Here is a 20,835-nt window from a genome sequence, read left to right as displayed (position 1 = left end):
AAAATCATCATAATGATGATAGCTAGCATTTACATAGGAGTTAAGGTTTGCAAAGTGCTTGACAAACATCTCATTTTATACTATGAGGTAGGATCTATCATTATCCCCATTTTACAGATGAGAAAATTGAGGCAGGGATATTAAGTGATGCACACAGGGTCACACAGTTATTAAGTATTACAGACTGGATTTGAACTCAGGAATCCTGAAGTCTTCCTTACTCCGAAGTCTAGCATTCTGTCTTCTGAGACACAACAATGTATTTATCTGTAGACAGTTAATAATTTTATTTCCAGTTCTTTACTCATAAAAATGCTTTTATAAATACTTTGGCACAAATGGATCCTCTAGTTTTTGTCTAGTTTTGTCTATGACCTCTTTAGGATATATATTCCTAGAAGTCTAATATCTGGGTCAAAGGAAATGGGCATTTTAGTAACTTTCCTTGGCATAATTCCAAATCACATTCCAAAATGTTTGCACCAGTTCACAGTAGTGCCCTAGCCTAACTACTCCACAACTCCAACTTAACCTAAAGACTAGCCTCAACATGAACTCCAACTCTATTTTTCATCCCAATCTCCCTAAACCAAACCTCCAACCCAAATCCATACCTCAGCCCTAACTGCATCACTATCCTTACTATCTGAAAGTATATTCTATCCATCTTTATGTATCACCCAGTATATCACAGTTCTTTGAACATAAGTTCCAGAAGTTAAGTGATGTGGTGCTGGAGTTGTAATGAGAAAAATCTGAGTTCAAATTTTTCCTCAGGTACTTACTAATCATGTGACCCTGGGCAAGTCACTTAATTTCTCTTAGTCTCAGTTTCTTCATCTATAAAATGGGAGTAATAATAGCACCTACCTCACAGGGTAGCTGTGAGGATGAACTAAGATAATATTTGTGTAGCACTTTGCAAACCTTAAAGTGCTTTAGAAGAAATAGCTATTATTAATATATTTGTCAAATGGCATTAAAGGAACAGATAGAAAGGGATTTGTCCTTACTCAGTCCTTCCCAACTCAATAGGTTTATCCATATAAGGTGTCCTCCTTTGCTTCCTTCTCCTTATCCATAGCCAAATAGAAACTGAGAATCAGTTCATTGACATCCCCAAGGCAAGGAGAACGAATGACTCCTATAACACAGAGTCCCTGCATGTCATTGCTGGCTAAGATGTTCATCACCATGCCATTAAATTTCAGGAGTCATTCTTTACGAACGATGCTATGGCACAAGACCAGTGACTTGGTTTCAGTTTGGTGACGTGTGTTCCCTGTGCTCAATCCCTCCCACTTCTTTTGATGAGTGTTCTGCTTTCTCTGGGACCTTGGGTGAGGTACATCTGACCATTCTGTGTGCCTGTTATCCATTCAACAGAAATGTAATGGAGATAATGATTGGGCAAGAGGAATGATTCAAGATCAGCCAAGGAAAGAGGTTGCAGAAGGCTAAAGTTATATCTTTATTCTTATTACTGTTATTAACCAGACCAACTCCTCTCATTAGGACAGAGGGAGAAGCATAGACATAGTCTAAGTCAGTGCATAGTATCGGATGATGCCACACAATACCTGATGGGAGCTATCATAACTTTGATTTTTTTTCTAACTTGAATTTCACTCTTAACCTCTTCACTCCTAGTTCAGGGCATTTGAAGTTATCTTTCATTCTCTTGGCTCCTGCACCAGCTATGTCCAAGCAGTTGCCCAAATCTGTGGATTCTTTTTGCTAAAGCATCATATATATCTATATATCTATATCTATATCTATATCTATATCTATATCTATATATATATATATATATATATGCATCTACTCCTCTCCAGTAGCATGGCTATCACCCTAATTTACATCCACATTGCCTCTGGCTTGGAATATCGTATTAACTTTATAAGTGGTCTGGCTGCCATCAGTCTGGAGACTCTCCAGTCTATCCTTCATGCAGCTGATAAAATAATTAATGGAAGCATTCCTCTTCTTCAGTGGCTCTCTGTTGTCTCTAGGATGAAAGACAAACTTCATCCTGGCATTTAAGACCCTTCAAAATCTGATTTCAATAGGAATTTCTGGACTTATTTCACACATTGTCTTTTTATAACTTACATTCTAGTTGAACTACATTATTAGTTGGTACCCAATTTTCCTCTGCCCTCTCCTACCTTTGTGAATTCATGCTAGCTGCTCCCCCTGCCTGGAAGACACTTTTGTCTCATTTTTTACTTCACATAATTTAATGGAAAGAGTTCTAGGGATAGAGGACCTAGGTTCAGATCCTAGCTCTGCTTCTTACTAACTTGTGTGACCTTGGGCAAGTCACTTAAATACTCTAGGTCTTAGTTTTGTATGAAATGGTTGGATAGGATTGTCTCCATTTAATTATAGCCTGAGCAGGTTAAGAAATTATCAGACAAAATGATCTTTAAATTCTCTTATGCCTTGAAATATATCATCTCTACCTTTTGAAATCTTTCTCTTTCTTCAAAACCCAAAGGAGATTCCCTTTAAGTGAAGCCTTTCCTCATTCTTCTGGGTGAAAATGATTTCCTGTATCAATCATTCAGTCAATGTATTTGTGAAGGAATGTCTTCATTTGACACTTGGAATGAAAAGATAAATTAAAAAATTCTTCCCTCAAGAAGCTTACATTCTCTGGGGAGGGAGAAAGAGGGAAGAATAGTGGGGAAGAATATATACTCAGTTAAATAAATACAAATTATATGCACAATAAATATATAGTATCTCCTCCAAACTACTTGAGCAGCTAGGTGGCACAGTGGATAGAGTGTCCTTGAGGCAGAAAGATTCATCTTTGTGAGTTCAAATCTGACCTCAGACACTTACTAGCTGTGTGACCCTAGGCAAGTCACTTAACCCTGTTTGCCTTAGTTTCTCATCTGTAAAGTGAGCTGACAAAATAAATAGCAAACCATTCCAGTGCCTTTGCCAAGAAAACTCCAAATGAGTTCACAAAGAGTAGGACACAACTAAAAGGACTGAACAATAAACAAAATCAAGCTACTTCCCTAACTCTTACCAGTATTGGCAAATTGGGTTCCTAGAGGGTGGCTGCTACTTTTCCTTTCATCTAGCACTATGGTTCCTGAGCCCTCAGCAGTGTGGTCCCCATTATCAGTCAACCAGTTCAACTTCATCTTCTTTAAGAAATTTACTAAGATGGTATACAAAAAAATTTCCCCTCAAAAGAGATTTACTGAGAAGGAATAACAATTGGTATAAAACATTCCTACCAATATGGAATTCTCACTCCCTTTTTGTATATGCAAAGTAGATGGGAAGAATAGGTTGAAACTTGAAATACAAAGGTGATGAGATGCATATGAGGCCCAGGGATGTCTCATAATTATTGGTTCTGAGAGTCCTCTTTCTTTGTGGAGTTCCCATGAAGTTCAAAACAGGGTTTGGTATTAATGATGGGCAAGCTACTCTTTTGCTCAGCTCTTTGCAAGGTTATTCCTGGTCCCCTCCATCTCATAATATCCCTTCACCTAAGGTTAAGAAAGAATCAACAGCAACAAGGCAACCAAACCAGAAGAGACATGTGTTCACAGTTTTAGGGTGTCCAGGTACGACAATGCATCCAGCTGCCCCTACTGAGAAGCTAAAACCAATCTTCCTTTTTGAAACTGACAAAGAAAAGGGAGTGAGAGATCAATGGGTTGATTCTCTTTCTTTGTATACTTGATTCTGGCTCATCATCTCATAAGCCATCAGCTCCATAGCCAATTAGAAAGCTAGATATTACCAGAGTGTATCCCCGAGTCATCATGGCTAGAAACTAGCTCTCCAAAATTTCCCATGGATTGGTAGATGAAAAAAGAATATCTGTGTACACTTCAAAGATGGTCAGTTCCCTTCCCCCCTCCCAATTATAAATGCAGAGTAAACTGTAAGCAGTTGAGGAAAGGCCTGTTATAGGAGATAATATTTGACCTGAACTTTGAAAAATTCCAAGAGACAGAGGTAGGGAGGGCAATCCAGGCTTGGGGGGATAGTGTGTACAAAGACACAGATATGGGAGATAGATAAAACCCTCTAAGACTCTGATACTTGATGATTTCAGTGGAAGTGGTGGGAAATTAAAAAGTCCTCTGTTTAGCTTTTAAAGCCCTTTCCAACTTGTCTTTCTAGCCTCAGTGGACATTACTGTCCCTCTCACAATAGCCTTTTCTGTTTCTTACACATCACACTCTATCTCCTAGCTCCATGCCTTTTCCTTGGGTTTCTGCCATGTGTGGGATGTACTCCCTTTACCTTGTGGAGTCCCCATTTTCTTTGTGCCTCTCTTATTAATGGTCCAATGACAACATGGCAGAAGATCTTCACTGGAATATCTCCAGGGAGCTGTCCTTGGTCCTGTTGTCTAACTTTTTTGTCTTTTTAATCAATGATTTGGATAAAGTTATAGATGGCACACTCATCAAATTTTGCAAATGACATAAAGTTGTAAGAGACAGCTAGTAAAGTGGATGTCAGAGTGAGGATTCAAAAGGATCTTGACAGGTTAGATCATTGAGATGTATCTAACAAAATGAAATTCAATAGCAATAAATATAAAGTCTTGCTTTTGGCCACAAAAATATCAACTTCACAAGTATAAGATGAGGCAGGCATAGTTACATAACAGCTGTTCTAAAAAATATATGGAGAAAAATAAAAATAAATATCTGAGGATTTCAGTGGACTGCAAGCTTGAGTCAGCACTGTGATGTGGCAGTTGAAAAAGTGATCTTGAATTATCACTTGAAGAATATCACTTAAGGGAATAGAGAGTTGCTCATCCTACTGTATTCTGCTCTTGTCAGACCTCATCTGGAGTATGGTATTCAGGTCAGGGAATCATGGTTTAAGAAGGCTGTTGATATGCTGGAGAGGCAGGGAGGGTTTTGAGGATGGTCAAGGACTTTGAGTCTTTGGAGAGTCACTCGAGGGAATGAAAGATGTTTAACCTAAGGAGATTCAAAGATGGGGGTAGGGATGAGAGCTATCTTCAAGTATTTGAAGAGTTGTCATGTCATGTCATATCATGTCATGTCATGTCACATAATGAGGAAGAGTTGAGCTTGTTTAGTTTGGCTTCAGGGAGAAAAACCAGGAGCAATGGAGGAACACTGCAAATGGGACAATTTAGTCTTGATGCCAGGAAAAACTTCTTAATGACTTGAGCTGCCCAAAAGCTATAGAAGTCACCTCAAGAGGTGCTGAGTTTCTCTTCCTTGAAGATATTCAAACAGAGGTGGATAATCTATAGTGAAGATTCATTTTGTGTATAAGGAGGCGCTGATGAGCTGCTAAGGGGCTAACTTACAATTCTCACATGCTTTGATGAATGAGTAATTCTGTTAAATATACCAAGAAGCTTTCATTGGTTACTTCTATGTGACTCCTTTTGGATGACCAAGGAAGGAATAGTAGCAACCTATAGACTCACACCTGGGAAGGCTGCCTTCCATGTAGACTCTATGTATGAAGGACCATCAATGTAATACACATAGATGAAATACACTTAGATGACATTTTTTTCTGAAACTCTCTTCTCTCCCCTCCCAAGTGGAAAATGTTTCTTCTTCTTCTTCTTCTTCCTCTTCTTCCTCTTCTCCTTCTCCTTCTTCTTCCTCTTCTTCTTCTTCTTCTTCTTCTTCTCCTTCTTCTCCTCCTCCTTCTTCTCCTCCTCCTCCTCCTCCTCCTCCTCCTCCTTCTTCTTCTTCTTCTTCTTCTTCTTCTTCTTCTTCTTCTTCTTCCTCTTCTTCTTCTTCTTCTTCTTCCTCTTCTTCTTCTTCTTCTTCCTCTTCTTCTTCTTCTTCTTCTTCTTCTTCTTCTTCTTCTTCTTCTTCTTCTTCTTCTCCTTCTCCTTCTTCTCCTCCTCCTTCTCCTCCTCCTTCTTCTCCTTCTTTTTATCCTTCTACTTTTTCTTCTTCTCCTCATTTTCCTTCTCTTTCTCCTTCATCTTTTACACAGGACTTTAAGGTTTATAAAGTTTTCAAGGTCACACAATTTGCAAATGTCTGAAGTAAGATTCAAACTCAGATCTTCCTCCTTCCAAGTCCAACCCTCTCTCCATTGCACCACTTGGCTATTAATGTTAAGCTCTCTTCTTCTGGGCTAAAGAAACTTATCTAATGGCATACTAGATGCAGACAGCAAATGAGTTTCATTACTGACTCTAAATCAACATTTTTCTCAGCATTCATACTTAAGACACCGAGGTCTTGATTCTTTGAGAGTTTAGAGAAGGTAAATGTCAGTGAAGTCTCTTGTTTATTGATATCACAGAGGGATTTAGAGATCTAGTCCAATTCTGTCATTTGACAGATGTGGAAACTGAGCATAAAAGAAGCCAAAGTAACTTACTGAAGGTCACAGAGGTATTAAGTGACAGGGTTGAGATTTGAATGCAGATTCTCTACTCTCAAACCCATTGCCTTTTTCATTAATGCATACTATCTTTGTAACTTAGAATTCAAAGGGATTGTAGAGATCTTAAGATCATAGATATAGAGATGAAAGGGACATCTGGGTCCTTCTAGTCCAACCTTCTCATTTTACATTTGGTAAAACTGAGTCTCAGGGAGATAGAGTCACTTGTCCAAGGTCATAGAGATAATAAGAAACAGTGTCAGAATATGAACCCAGTGCTTTAGTTCCAAATCCAGTACTCTTTCTACTATGCTGCTTCATTTCAAGGATTCATGTAGACCTTTCTTCTTAAAGGAGAGATAGATACTGAGCCAATGATATCAACCTCAAATAGAAAGTGGAGGTCACTAAACCATGCATAGAGATCCCTGTACGCTGCCTTGAATTAGAAAACCACATACTGACATTATCCATGCTCTATTGCATTTTTTATTTATTTTGTTAAATATTTCCCAATCATATCTTTCTCTGGCTCAGGCTGTACCTAAGAGTATCTCTGGTGGCAATGTAGTCTTTGGACCCTTCTGTGTTAAGTCCTCATTTTCACCTTCCAATCTATCATCAAAGTGGGTAGAATTCTCATTGAATTTGCTATTGCTAGTGGTTACCTAAAGACTTTGCCCTTCATTTTTTTTTTTCCAGTCAAGCCATGGATGGGTCGTAAAAGATTACTAGGTTGGCTCTGTATCTGTGATCACAGTCAAAGGGGAAAATGCTGGTATCATATGAAAATGAAAAACATTCCGCATCAGAGAACTCAGCTGGTTACAAAACAAACACCGAAGTACCGCACTGTTTCTCATGTTACAAAAGCAAATAGAAAGAGGGTGAAGGTGGAATTGTAGCACATGGAGAATGTTGGGTAAACAAGAGAGAAACTAGAGAATGTTACCAGTCTTTTATTTTTTTCTTTTAATCACAAGAAGCAAGGAAAGGAACTGAAATGGAAATGAAAAGTGTTCTACTTTATGCTGTCCCCTTCAAATCCAAGAGAAATTCTCAGAATTTCCTTATGAAGGATTCATTGTATCTGCTTGCCCAGTAATCTGCTCAGTTTGGGGGATTTAAATCACTACTGAAGATTAGTTGATGTGAAATTTATCCCTGGGAAAGAGATGCAAAATTGTACCTCTCTCCTCCTATTGCAGAATTGGGAGATTATAATTGTAGGGAATTACATACGTGACCAGACTCAGCTGAAGTGTTGCTTAATTTTGTTGAACGGTTTTTCTTCTCTTTCTGTTTTGTTCTTTGTCATATGGCTCATTCAGAAGGATGAGGAAGGGAAAGTTTTGGAAGTGAAGGCAATGAATAAACAAAAAAAACAATAAAAATTTAATGAGTTAGAGTTTTGTAGGGGGAAAGAAGAGAGGGGAGGAATAAGAGGGAAAGATAAGGAGGGACACTATTGTGACACAAAACCAAAATAATATAGTACTGTCAACTGATAGTATTTACAAAGCTTAGTAAACACAGGGAGGGCAAAGTAGAAAACATGTAGAATTAAGTGTCCTAATTTGATGCATGAGGCAATCAGGTGAGCTGGTGGTAAGAATCTGCTGCCTAGTTCCTGCTCGAGAAGCTTGAAGCTCATAGGATTATAGGACCTAGAAGGAACCATAGAGATAATTTTCCTTCCTTCCTTCCTTTCTTCCTTCCTTCCTTCCTTCCTTCCTTCCTTCCTTCCTTCCTTCCTTCCTTCCTTCCTTCCTTCCTTCCTTCCTTCCTTCCTTCCTTCCTTCCTTCTTTTCCCTCAGCAAGTGCTAGGCACCAGAGATACAAAGGCAAAAGTCAGAGTCTGCTCTTAAGGAGCTTCTATTCTACTAGGAACTACCTTCAACTCAGTTACCCACAACACCTATTTTCTCTTCTTCATAATATTTTTTATGGCAATTCTCTTGATGAAAACAGGGGAACTATTGAAAATTTTTTTCCAGAGAAGCCTACATCATACACACACATATACACACATACTTGTAGTTAGAACTTGTTTGATCTTTAGAGATTATTTTCAGTCCCAACAATTTTAACAATGCCAATCTCAGTGTGTTTATTGTTTGTTGATTAAAAGAAAAAATGATTCAGTTGATGAAAATGTAATCTTAAAATTATCCTCAGATAAGGTGTCTCCTTTATATATATGTTAAAACTACACAAGTGTACATGAAAGGGCTAACTTTATCCAACCATCCACTATCAGCATTGAGTGAGAAACAAAACAGGGAGACATGTGCTTGCCTCTCACGTTAACTAGTCAGGTTGTCCTGTACCAAGCCCATGTAGAAGAGGGAACCCTTATTTACCATGGCATTCTCCACATGTTCCTTTTGATGATTTACATTGTGTTGATTGCATCAAAATTCTGGAATACTATAAGTTTCCTTAATGGAATCCATGGTTATTCTAAAGAAAACAGTTCATCCACTCATATTGTAAAAAAAAAAAGAAAGTGGTTGAAGAACACATACTTTCAAGATTATGACAGATAGAGTGACCATCTATGGATGTAGTCCATTAGAATATACGGATTAGGGCCAATTGGTGGCACAGTGGATAGAACTCTGGATCTAGAGTCAGGAACACCTGAGTTCAAATCCATCCTCAGACACTTGTTAGTTGTGTGACCCTGGACAAGTCACCTAACCCTGTTTGCCTGTTTCCTCATTTATAAAATGAGCTAAAGAAGGAAAGGGCAAACCACTCCAGTATCTTTACTAAGAAAACCCCAAATGGGGGCACAAAAAGTAATATATGACTGAAAACAACTGAATAGCCATAATATAAAGATTAAGGCTATATATCTATCACCCATTCATCTATCTATCTATCTATCTATCTATCTATCTATCTATCTATCTATCTATCCATCTCTCTATGGAGTAAATCGCTGAACAGTCAGTCAAATTGTATGTCAGAGTCTGGGAAACATATGTTCTTCATCCTCTTTGTTTTTTCATATAGGTGGCTAAACTGGTCTCCTTTGAATGATCATGAACCTTATTGAATGACCATGGTTCTCATCCTTTCTTTCTATGTGCATATATTCATATATATCTATATGTACACACATATTATCATACGTATATTTCAATTCCTGTTCCAGACTGTTGCTCATTTCTATAATGTGTCCAACAGATAGAGATGCACATATGCACATATGTATATATATACATATTATATATATATACATACTTATACATAAACACAGGTATGTATATGACAGGTGATGTAAGTAAACAAGAATGTGAACCAGTAATTGAATTGTATACAGACATATGCATTATAATATATGTGTGCACATATACATGCATATATGCAGGTGAGCAACAACAACCTGGACCAGACATTGAAAAAAAGGAGACAGGATTCAACCCAAAGTCTTTCCGACTCCAGTGACAGTTCTCAGAATGCTACACTTCATTTGATGTTAATGGCACACTACCTTGCAACATCTCTGATATCAGTGGCTTTATAGGTTTATAATAGTTGGCATAGTAGAGAGGAGATCTGGTTGTTAAATATTCACCAGTATACCACTGCTAAATCCCTTGGAGCCCTAGTTTCCACATCTGTAAAATGTACATAATAACAAGATAATTGTGCAAATCAAATGAGACAATGTATGTAATGTGCTATGTAAGTGTCAAAGAGCTGTATGACATAGGGTGTCTATGGCTCTGGAACTCCCCTATTACAAGGTTTGGTACATTATGACTGCTCCAATTCATTTCATATTATCTAGGAAGTGACTTAGGATATATAAAAGAATAGATTTGCTCATTAGAATTTTTTAACTTGAAAGTACTACCTTTCTCCTGGGGAATACAAATGAATGGATATTGTTTGGAAAAATATATGCATTCAGAGTCATTTTTATATGTATGTTCATAATTAATGCTTTCACATCCCTCTGTTAGGAGCTTTGTATTTTGGAATTTTATACCTCTTTTGCTTTAGAATTTGAGTTAGCATTTTTATGTAGAATCTCATAGGGGGGAGAAGGAGGAGACCTCAGGTGACTCCATAAGGTTTTTGATCATTACCTGAAAGGCCAATCCAAAGCCTCCTCCTTGGCGCTGGGAAAGCAACTTAAAATTGGTTACTGACTTGTAAATCTAGGTCGTTTTAATTGCTTCTCATTTTTCTTTTGTTTTCACGCCTGAAAACAGCTGAGAATGTTTCTCCCAGTTTCCCCAATTATAACTTCATAGGAAAGTGTTCATTTGCAGCTAAACAGCCCTATAGCACCTGGTATCATAGATAAAAGCCAGCGTATCTTCCTTAATAACCAACCTTGAGTAAATGAGGAAAACATTCCACTCATACTTGCATGCCCCTCAGCCAAAGATCTTCAAGTGTAGCTGTTGAAGTGAAGGAGCAGATAACATATTGTTCCCTACTTATCATTGTCCTTGAAAAGAAGGAAGCATCAGAGAATGAACTTTTTCTATACAGAGGGAAAACTGGGAGGCCATTTTGCAAGTAGCTGCCGTATAATCAACCTACTGTGATCACAGATTTGGAAGATGATAGCACCCCACCTACACTGGCTTGAGCCAGTGATGAAGCTCATGCTCTAATCTCCTTTAGATATATCAGTCCCTTGTGTGAGCTTTCTTCTCCTCCCTTCTCCAACGTGGAAGCTGGATTACCATATAATCACTCATTTGAAGAGGCTTTTGCCACTAAATAGAAATGAGTAGGAGAAACTGATCAAGTCTTCTCATTTTCAAACTCACATTTATACAGAGAACCCTCATTCTGATCACTTCAGTGAATGACTCTCACTTATCATGTCTTTCTTCCTTCCCCAGAGTTAGTGTGGGGAAATTGGAATAATCATAGTTATATAAATATAGCTTGAGCCCCCATATAGCACATTATTAACCAATAGACCAGGTAGAAGCCATAAATCAAATAGCAAATGTTAAATTAGAATGAGATTTTAATGATAAAATAAATAACAAAGGAAATCAAGAAGCCTGGTCATTCTCCTTCTCATTTACACAAAGGGATATGATTTCTCTTCCTTATGGGAACATGCTGGAAATATCTCTCAAAGTTCCATTTCTTGTCAATTAGTTAGCCTTCACTGTTGCCTTTTCCCTCTGCTTCTGGAGCTACCTTTCACTGTTTCTCTGCCAACTTGTTGCTGCCATCTGCTGGAACTTTCACAGGTCCATAGATCTTGAGTTAGGAGGGTCCTTAAAGGTCATCTATTCAGCCCTTCATTTTGCAGATGAGGAAACAGAAGCCTAAGGGAGTTGACTTACCTAAGAACATAAAAGTAGCAAGCTACAGAATGAGATTGGAACCCAGTCCTTATGACTCAAAATCCAACACATTCTTTCCATTTTATCTCACCACCTCTGTGATGCCATTTTTTTTCTTTTACAGAGGTGTGTGGCTTCCATCAGCTAGAGCTGTCATCTGCTCTGACTTCCCCTTCCTCAGTGGGCTACTTATGCCATTTTCTGGACTTATCTTCTATAAATTATTTGTCCTTGAAGGGAGCGTTATCCATTTTGTGTGTGTGAGACTACTCAGGGCCAACATACCTGGGGTTAGTCAACATTTTTTCAGTTGTATAGTAAATCTGATATTCAGTTATTACTGAATGACCCAGAAAGGGACCTCTTCAGTAACACTCCAAAATTAAAAAAAAAAAATAGCATTAAATTAAATTTTACTTTTCTAATTCACAAAAATCCTATTTTCTCTATCTCCTACCTCCCTCTATTGGAAAAGAAAGACCAAATTTCCACATTGCCCTGTCTCCAAAATATAGGTCTCAATATGTACCCTGAGTCCCTAAGTCCATCACATCTCTGTCAGGCAGTGACATAATTAAAAAAGAAAAATTTCACTTATTTATTCCTCCTCTCCTCCCTCTTGCCCTTCCCCTCCCCCTCATTCACTTTCTTCTCCTCCCTCCATCTTGATTTCCCTTCTCCTTGCCTTCCCTCTCTCCCTCCTAATGTCCCTTTCCCTCCCTTCCCCTTCTTCCCCTCCTTTCTTTCTCCCTCTCTCCTCCTCTTCCTTTAGCCCTCTCACTCAAACTCAATTAGGCTCAGCCCTCCCTCACTCAAAACAAAGTCAAGTGCCAGTCATGTCATCGTTTTTCTGATGGAACAGCCTTCTTCAGCAACGAAGGAGGAACACAACGACAATTAGGTTAAAGTAAGTGAATTCCTCTTAGCTCCCATTCTGTGTCCCTCGCAGCTAGCATCAGATTCATGCAAATTACCTAGACCCTTGAAAAGTCTTAAGGAGATCCTTAGAAGTGGCTAATCCAGCGACCTTTGCTTTGCATTTCTGCCTCCAAAACCAAGGTACATCTACCAGCTAGTGACTTTTACCCTACATTCCCTCTGCTCTGGCAAAGTTCCCTATCTCCTTAAAAGGGTGTCAATTATAAGAATTTTTTTATTAAATGATTCACCCAGGGTCACCCAAGTGGTCAACATCACAGGCACATGATTTCTCAGTAAAAGAGAAACTTTTTTTTCCCACTTCAGAGCAAAATCCTTGTCATTCCTGTCTCTGACAGTTGGGCCTCCCTGATCTTTGTTTAGGTCCTTATCACTCCCATTTCTTTCCTGGACTTCTCTCTTAAGTGAAGAGGGCTAGGTGACCAGGCTGCCCTCTTGAAACCCCAGGGCAGCAGCCCAATTCCATTTTCTCTTTCTCTCTGGCTGGCAGCCTGACCAGGCTCTAAACCTTTAGAGCAAAGAGCAGATACAGATATCTTCAGAGTCCACCCATTTTTTTCCCCTCCAAGGCCACCAGGAATAGACTGGCCTATTTCCACTTGCTTTGCACAAAACTGGCTTTTCCTTTCCTGCTGCTGATGCAAGTGCCCCATTAACTCTCATCAGCTACAAGGGGACATTCCTCAAGCCCTACCACTGAACTCCCCAATTTTATCAGACACTTGAAACCTCTGCCAAGAAATGAAGAGAAAGCGTGACAGTGCTTTCCAGCCAGGTTTGGCTTTTATATAAGTGTTTGACTGTGTTGACAGGAGAGCAGCCCAGGATGATATTATAGACCTTACTGTAGCTGTTAGCCAGAGAGCCTGAGGGAGGCCCTTTATGCCCATCGGCCTTGGGTAGCAATTGCTCTGATAAAATGTACTTTTCTCATGTTTATTTTTCCTGGTAATCTTGTTTTGGGTCAAGAGAGGCACACTATTTCCATTCCACATCTCCATTCTGCTCCCTTGCAGTCTGTTCCTATAAGTAGAATAACTGAGAGATAGAAGCAAATTAGCAAAATAGCCCATGTATTCAACGGCCGTGCAGGCTGGATCTTTGAGATATCTGTCACTGGCTACTGAGAGGGCATCCTTCATGACTGAGGGGTCCTCAAATAAAAAAATGACTCAGCAAAATAGAATTAGGATTTTCACGAATGCCTGGGGTATCGTTAAGAAACAAATACCAGTAGGCAGTTAGGTGGTATGGTCAAGAAACATTTATAAAGCATCTACTTTGTGCCAGGTTCTGTACTAAGATACAAAAAGAAGCAAAAACCCTCAAGGAGCTTACAGGCTAATGAGGGAGACAGCAAACAAATACGGATAAACCCTCTCTTTACAGGATGTCGCTTTTCAGTTGTGTCTGACTCTTTGTGACCCCATCTGGGTTTTATTGGCACAGATACTGCAGTGGTTTGCCATTTCCTTCTACTGTGTATTTTATAGAGGAGGAAACTGAGGCAAATAGGGTTAAGTGACTTGCCTAAGGTCACAGTGCCACTGTCTGAGGTCAACTTTGAGATCAGATCCTTCTGACTCCACGTATCCCCTAGCCGCCCCAGAAGCATAAATAGGAAGTAATTTAAAAAGGGAGGCCAGTAGAATTTAGAGGGGTTGAGAACGTCTTCCTGTAGAAGATGAGATTTTGGTTGGGACTTAAAGGAAGATGGGGTAACCAGGAGGTAGAGCTGACAGAACATTGAACTTGGAGTTAGGAATACCTGAGTTCAAATTTGGCCTCGGACACTCACTAACTGTGTGACCCTGGGAAAGTCACTGCCTTGGTTTCCTCATCTGTAGAATGGGGATAATAATAGTATCTAATTTCCAGGATTGCTGTGAGAATAAGAGGGAATGATACTTGTAAAGCACTTTGCAAACCTTAAGGCGCTATATACAATCTAGCTCTAATTATTAGGATGCAAATTTCTCAGAGAACTCTTGGGCAGAGGTATTTAATAGCAGAGGCTATTAGAGCAACATTTTCCACAGAGGGATGATAAATCTAGAGTTACAAAGGCCCTCAGAGGCCATGTAGTCCACAGGTTCTTAATGGCGAGGTGGTGAACTTTTTATTTTTAAAATTCTGATAAATGTGTTAGAATATAATTGCTTTCCTCTGTAATCCTGTGTATTTTATCTTATGTATTTTAAAGTGTAAGTCTGAGAAGGGGTCACTTAGTTTCTCTAGACTGCCAGAGGGGTCCGTGACCAGGGGAGTTAGGAACTGCTGTTTTAGCCAAAGCCTTCACACCACAGGGGATCATCTTTCCAGCCAGGAGAGTTTCGGAGGAGTTTGATTGCATATCAAGTGGTTGATCTCTAGTGGTATAAACAGTGGCAACTAGATGAGCAGCACTGAATTAGGACTGGGGAAATCACATGGTGCCCACACTGACCAAGCTCACTGTTGTTAACACTTATGTGGATATCATTAGCAAGTTATCATCCAGGAAAGGTGTTGGATTCAACAAACACTGATACGAAGGACTGGTTTAAAAAAAATTTTATTTTAACCTCAATGTAGAAAATTTCTGGGTAGAGAAGTAATCAAATGCAACCACTGGGCATTGTCTTCTCCATTAAAACATAAGTTCAATGAGGCTAAAGGCTGTCCTGTCTGCTTGTATTTTGGATCCCCAGGACTGAGAATATAAACACTTACACTTAAATGCTCCATCTATTGGCCACATAATAAGAAGATGGGACTGGGTGGAAAAGACCTTGATGTTGGGCAAGATTGAAGGCAAAAGGAAAGGGAATGGCAGAGGCTGAGATGGATAGGGTCATGGAAACAATGAACATGAACTTAGACTTGTAGAGAGAGTGCAGGATAGAGGGTCCTGCTGTGCTATGGTCCATGGAGGTCATAAAGAGTTTGACCTGACTGAATGACAAAACTAAAAAAAAAAAAAAATCTATCAATCGATCAATTGATCTGTGTGTCTTTATCAATCTGTCTGTCTCTAGTATCAATCTATCTGTATCTATCAATCTGTCTCCATCTATCTATCTGTCTGTCTGTCTCTCCCCTGTCCGTCCTTATCAATCGGTCTCTACCTATCAATCAATCAATCAATCTGTCTGTTTCTTTAACTAGTTAGCTAACTTTACTTACATATAAGTGCTCTTGTTAAACAGTTTTTGCAGATGAGGGAAATGAAGCCAAGATTAAATGACTTGCTCAGGGTCATACGGCTAATAAAGTGATCAAGGCAGGGCTTGAGATCCCTTTAAGTCCAGATCCAGCCCTCGTCCTAGTAACCAAGGTACTCCTGAAATTCAGGGACTGTTTGAGTGCTAGATTTACATTTATTCTGCAATACTCAGCTTAACTAGTGTAAGGGTGGAAGGGTGTGGGGGCAGTGTGTGTGAAGCCACTTTCTTCCTTATGGTTTCCTTATCCATGCTGAAAAAAAACCTAGATCCCTTCAGGTTCTACCATTGTAAATGTGCCCCCCACCCCAAGCCCAGCTGACACATTGTTAGTGGAATTTGAGGAAAATAAAGGACAGGATTGGTGGAAAAGAAAGGGAAGGGATGAGGAGCAATCACATTCCTGTGAGAGATGGAGGATGGGGAAAGAGAGAATGAGCATGAGCAAAGGAAAATATTCTATAAATATCTTCTCAGCTCCCATGCAGCAGAAATTTGCCAAGGGAAATGTAGCAGACAGAAATGAACCTAAAGGCATAGAATAGGACCAAATTGTGCGCGTGTGTGTGTGTGTGTGTGTGTGTGTGTGTTCATCCTTCGTTGCTGAAGAAGACCACACCATCAGAGAAATAATGACATGACTGGCACTTGACTTTGTTTTAAGTGAGGGAGGCCTGTGCAGGTCACCAGCCTCACTTCTCCTCCAGAGCTGTCTGAATCCAGTGATCAGATATTCATCAGGATGACTGGAGATGACCCAGGATGAGGCAATTGGGGTTAAGTGACTTGCCCAAGGTCACATAGCTAGTGAGTGTCAAGTGTCTGAGGTGAGATTTGAACTCAGGTCCTCCTGACTCCTGCTCTATCCACTGCACCACCTAACTGCCCCATAGGACCAAATTATGTGAAGATGGGAAACCCAGAAGAGTGAGATGACTTGATTGGAGGGTATGCCTTGGTGAGTTGTGGGAAATAAGAATGAGTGGGGAAAGTAGAGGTTTGAAAGTCTTGAATGCCATAATTTGGAATTTTTAGCCTTGCATGTGCTGGATACCTCCATCACCAGATGTTAAGGAGTGACATGAAAAAAATAGAAAAACCTTTCTGTTCTTCTTTGGCCTTTTGGGTCAGCTTCTGTCTTGTTTTTCTCACTTGACTGGCTTCCATTTTTCTCACTCCATTTATTTCTCACTTTCCTAGGTTTTTGACAGTGGTATCTCAATACATATTTTTAGGATCATAGATTTAGAGTAAGAAGGAATTTTAAAAATCAATTCAACCAACCCTTTTATTTTACAGGTAAGGGAACTGAGGCACACAGAAATGAAGTGATTTACCCAAGGTCACACAAGTAGTAAGAAAAGAGAAGTGGGGTTTGAACCCATATCTTCTCAACCCAAATATTAAGATCTTTCTATTGTGGTTCAATATCCTGCTGTGCTGGTTGGTTTCAAAAGGGAGAATTAGAAGGGATAATGTTAACAAAATTGTGCATTTATATAATGCTCTATGAGTTGGAAAGCACTTTATTATTTTATCCTCACAGCAACCCTGGGACATAGGTGATATTATTATTCACACTTTACAGATGAAGAAACTGAGCTAGACAGAAGTTAAATGACTTGCCCAGGGTGACACAGCTGGTTAGCATCAGAAGCTGAGTTTGAATTCAAATCTTTCTGACTTTCTGACTCCTGGTTGAGAGCTCTATTCATGGCATGAGGAGCTGCAATAGAGGAATGGGGAGAGGTATATTTCAGCAAGTTGATAGAAAAAACTTCCTAGTACCCCTCCCGCAGTAGAGCCAGCTACTTTGGGAGGTAGTAGGGTTCCACTTTATTGGTGGTTTTCAGATGAAGACTACTACTTAGGATCTGGAGCTGGAAAGGTCCTTTGAGTTCCAGCCCACTTGGGTCAACCTCTTTATTAAGAAACTGAGGCCCAGAGAGGTCAATATTACATGGGTCTTAAGCATCAGACTTGGAATTTGAACTCAGATTTTCTGACTCTAGAACTGGTATCCCATAATACCACCCATTAAGAATAATACCACCAATAATATAATAACAGTGTAAAATAGCTCTTTTTTCCAGAAGCATCATCATAGATTAGAAAGAACATGGGTCAGAGAACATAGATCTGAAATTTTTTCTTCATATTTATTTGATTGAGTGACCTTAGGCAAGCCACTTCTCTCTAGGTCTCTAGGGTCCTTCAGTATCTAGACCAGGGATTCTTAAACTTTTCTGTTTTATGGTCATAGAGCCTTTTGGCAATCTGATGGATTCCTCTCCAATATAATGTATTTTTAAAAAATCACAATTGAGCAAAAGGCTAAATTTCAGTTAGAAGTTAGTGGGTTTTTCACCCATCTGATCTCACAAAACCCCTGACATCCATGGACTTCTTAGGGGAGTTAAGAACTCTTGCTTTAGATCCATGATTTTATGATCAATTTCCTTATCCCTTAAGTGAAAGAATTAGTCAATATGAGCATTATGGATCTTTCTAGTTCTAAATATTATGGACTACATTACAAAAAGTTTGGTTTGGATGGAAGGTCCCATCACTCCTTGCACATCTACTTGATTTCTTTTTGCTCAAGGGACTCTGAAACAGATACTGTATTTGAGTTCTATGATTTCATTTGAAAAGGTTTCTCTTAATTCCCTCTGTTTAATCCTCATTAGCCTTTAAATTACTTACTTCATTGTATAATCCAAAAGATTAATTGGCTAATGATAGTACAGTGCTGGGAAATGGAAAACCAGATTTTCAATAACTGAAGTGGTTCTGCCTACCTGACCACCTTGCCTTCATTAGGGTTTTCTTGGCTTTGGCTATAAATCGTGATGCATCCTGGGTAGTTGAAGGAGGTCAGAGGCTTGGCCACCATGTACATAGATGCAAACTGACTCATTTTCTGCCCATTATATTTAGAAAAAAGAAGCAGAGAGGTGTTTTATGAGTTCTATAAATATCTCCTCCACACTCAGGCTGTGGAATCTTCCAAAGCTCAAGGTAGCAGTAAATAATCAACTAATTTTCCCTGCACCCCACCTCTAGGTTGACTGAAATTTAACTTTCTTTGAATCTCTCTCTTCTCTACAAGTAAAACCACATCCCAGGGGAGGAGTTCCCTCCCCTCCCCCTCTTCCTCTCCTTCCCCCTCTTTTCAATCACCTTGGAGCAAGACCTGGCCAGATTGTACTAGAGAAGATAACCAGGCTTTACTGGTGTGGAGGAGAGGTGACTAGTTAGAATTTAACAAAAGTGGGGGGTGAAAGAGAAGCCCCATTTCATCTTAGCCTTTGCCAAATAAGGCTTTCTGATCACCCCCACCAGCCAAAGGATGTCAGAGAGAGAGACACTGACAGAGAGAAGAGGGGGAGAGACACACAGAGAGAGACAGAGAAAAAGAGAGAGAAGGAGGAAGAGAGAGGAGAGAGGGAGGGAGATAGAGATAGAGACACCCAGAGGCAGAGAGACAGTGAGAAAGAGGGGGAGAGAGAAAGAGAGAGAGCACTGCCTATCACTTTTTATTGGGATTAAGCCTATGTGAGAAATTTTGAGTTGATTTCAAGAAAATGAGGTTGGTTGAAAAAAAATGAATGCAGATCAAACTGGAAGTTTTGACTTCAGCGTCTAGGAACAAGTCACAGAATGTCAGTTCAGAAGAAATGGCAGAAGAGCCTACTTACTACTACTATGTACAAAAAGGCCTGATAATATGTATCAGAAAGACCAACCCGAGCTGGGGAGATCAATCAAGAGGTATTTATTAAATGACTAGTATGTGCCAGGCACTGTACTAGGGAGTACAAAGACCAAAAAGAACAGAGTCCCTCCTCCTGGACTTGTGATTTCATTGGTATAGAGAACTCCCTCCTTCTGCCAAGGCAGGCTAGCATCTTCTTTACAATTTATAGTCTTTAGAGTTGCTTAAAGCACTGAGAAGTTGAGTGATTTACCCCAGGGTAAATCCAGACAGTATTTCAAAGAGGTGGATCCCAGGTTTGGGCCATTCTGATTTGAAGGCTAGGTCTTTATCAACTATAAACAAACTAATTTTAAGGACAGGTAGGTTGTAAAGTAGATAGAGTCCCTGGCCTGGAGTCAAGAAGATCTGTGTTCAAATGTGACCTCAGATACTTACTAGATGTGTGACCCTATTTGCCTCAATTTTCTTATCTGTAAAATTAGCTTGGAAATGGCAAACTACTCCAGTATCTTTGCCAAGAAGACCCCAAAAAGGGGTCATGAGGAGTTAGACATAATTGGAAAAATGACAGCAACAGCTTTTAGGGGGAATGTATTTTCATTGGGTAGAGGTTCTGCTGAATTTTACTGACCATTTTAAGGGGAGTTAAAATAATTCACTTATTTTATATAAAATTTATATAAAATTCTATATAAAATCTCTAGCCTGGTTTAAATCCTTTAGCATGTATACAAAGATATCTTTGAAGTTTTCAAATAGTTATGAATTTCACAAGTTTTTAAAAATTCTTTAGGAAAACCAGGGCTGTCAACCAATTCCCAATAGTCATAATTAAGTTCTCTTTAAACAAAAGCTAATGACAACAAAAATAAATGGGGTTTGGACTGTTTTTCATTAGTATAGAGAATTCCTGGTACTGATGGGCACTTACTCTCCAATTTACAGTTTTAGAAAGTTCCCTGGGGCACTCAGGCATTAAGTGACTTGCCAAGGTCATCTAGCTAGAGCATGTCAGAAACAGAATATATGACAGCTTTTACATACTTGAAGATAGCTATATTTTTTCATGATGTCTCCCCCACCTCATACTTGTGAAATTTATTTTTTGTACCCAATGCAAGACTTAACATTTATCCTTCTGGAATTTTATATTATTAGATTCAGTCGAATGATCTAGCTAGCCTGTCAAAATCCCTCTGGATCCTGATTGAGTTAGCTATTGTGTTAGCTATCTCTTTAAGTTTTTCTTTTCTTT

General features: G+C 39.3%; 1 long non-coding RNA gene across 2 annotated transcripts in view; it reads right to left on the bottom strand.

Annotated features, from left to right (window-relative positions):
• Positions 1-18,868, bottom strand: part of LOC140534490 (uncharacterized) — a 35,940-nt gene extending 17,072 nt beyond the window's left edge. For both annotated transcript variants that reach the window (XR_011977342.1, XR_011977341.1), the window contains exon 1: positions 18,661-18,868. This is a non-coding gene — a long non-coding RNA (uncharacterized lncRNA). The remainder of the gene's footprint in view (positions 1-18,660) is intronic.
• Positions 18,869-20,835: the final 1,967 nt, after the last annotated feature.

This window comes from Notamacropus eugenii, chromosome 3 (genome assembly GCF_028372415.1).
Source record: "Notamacropus eugenii isolate mMacEug1 chromosome 3, mMacEug1.pri_v2, whole genome shotgun sequence".
Classification (NCBI taxonomy): domain Eukaryota; kingdom Metazoa; phylum Chordata; class Mammalia; order Diprotodontia; family Macropodidae; genus Notamacropus; species Notamacropus eugenii.
Note: the sequence above shows the minus strand (reverse complement) of the source record. Positions and strands in the feature narration are given on the sequence as shown.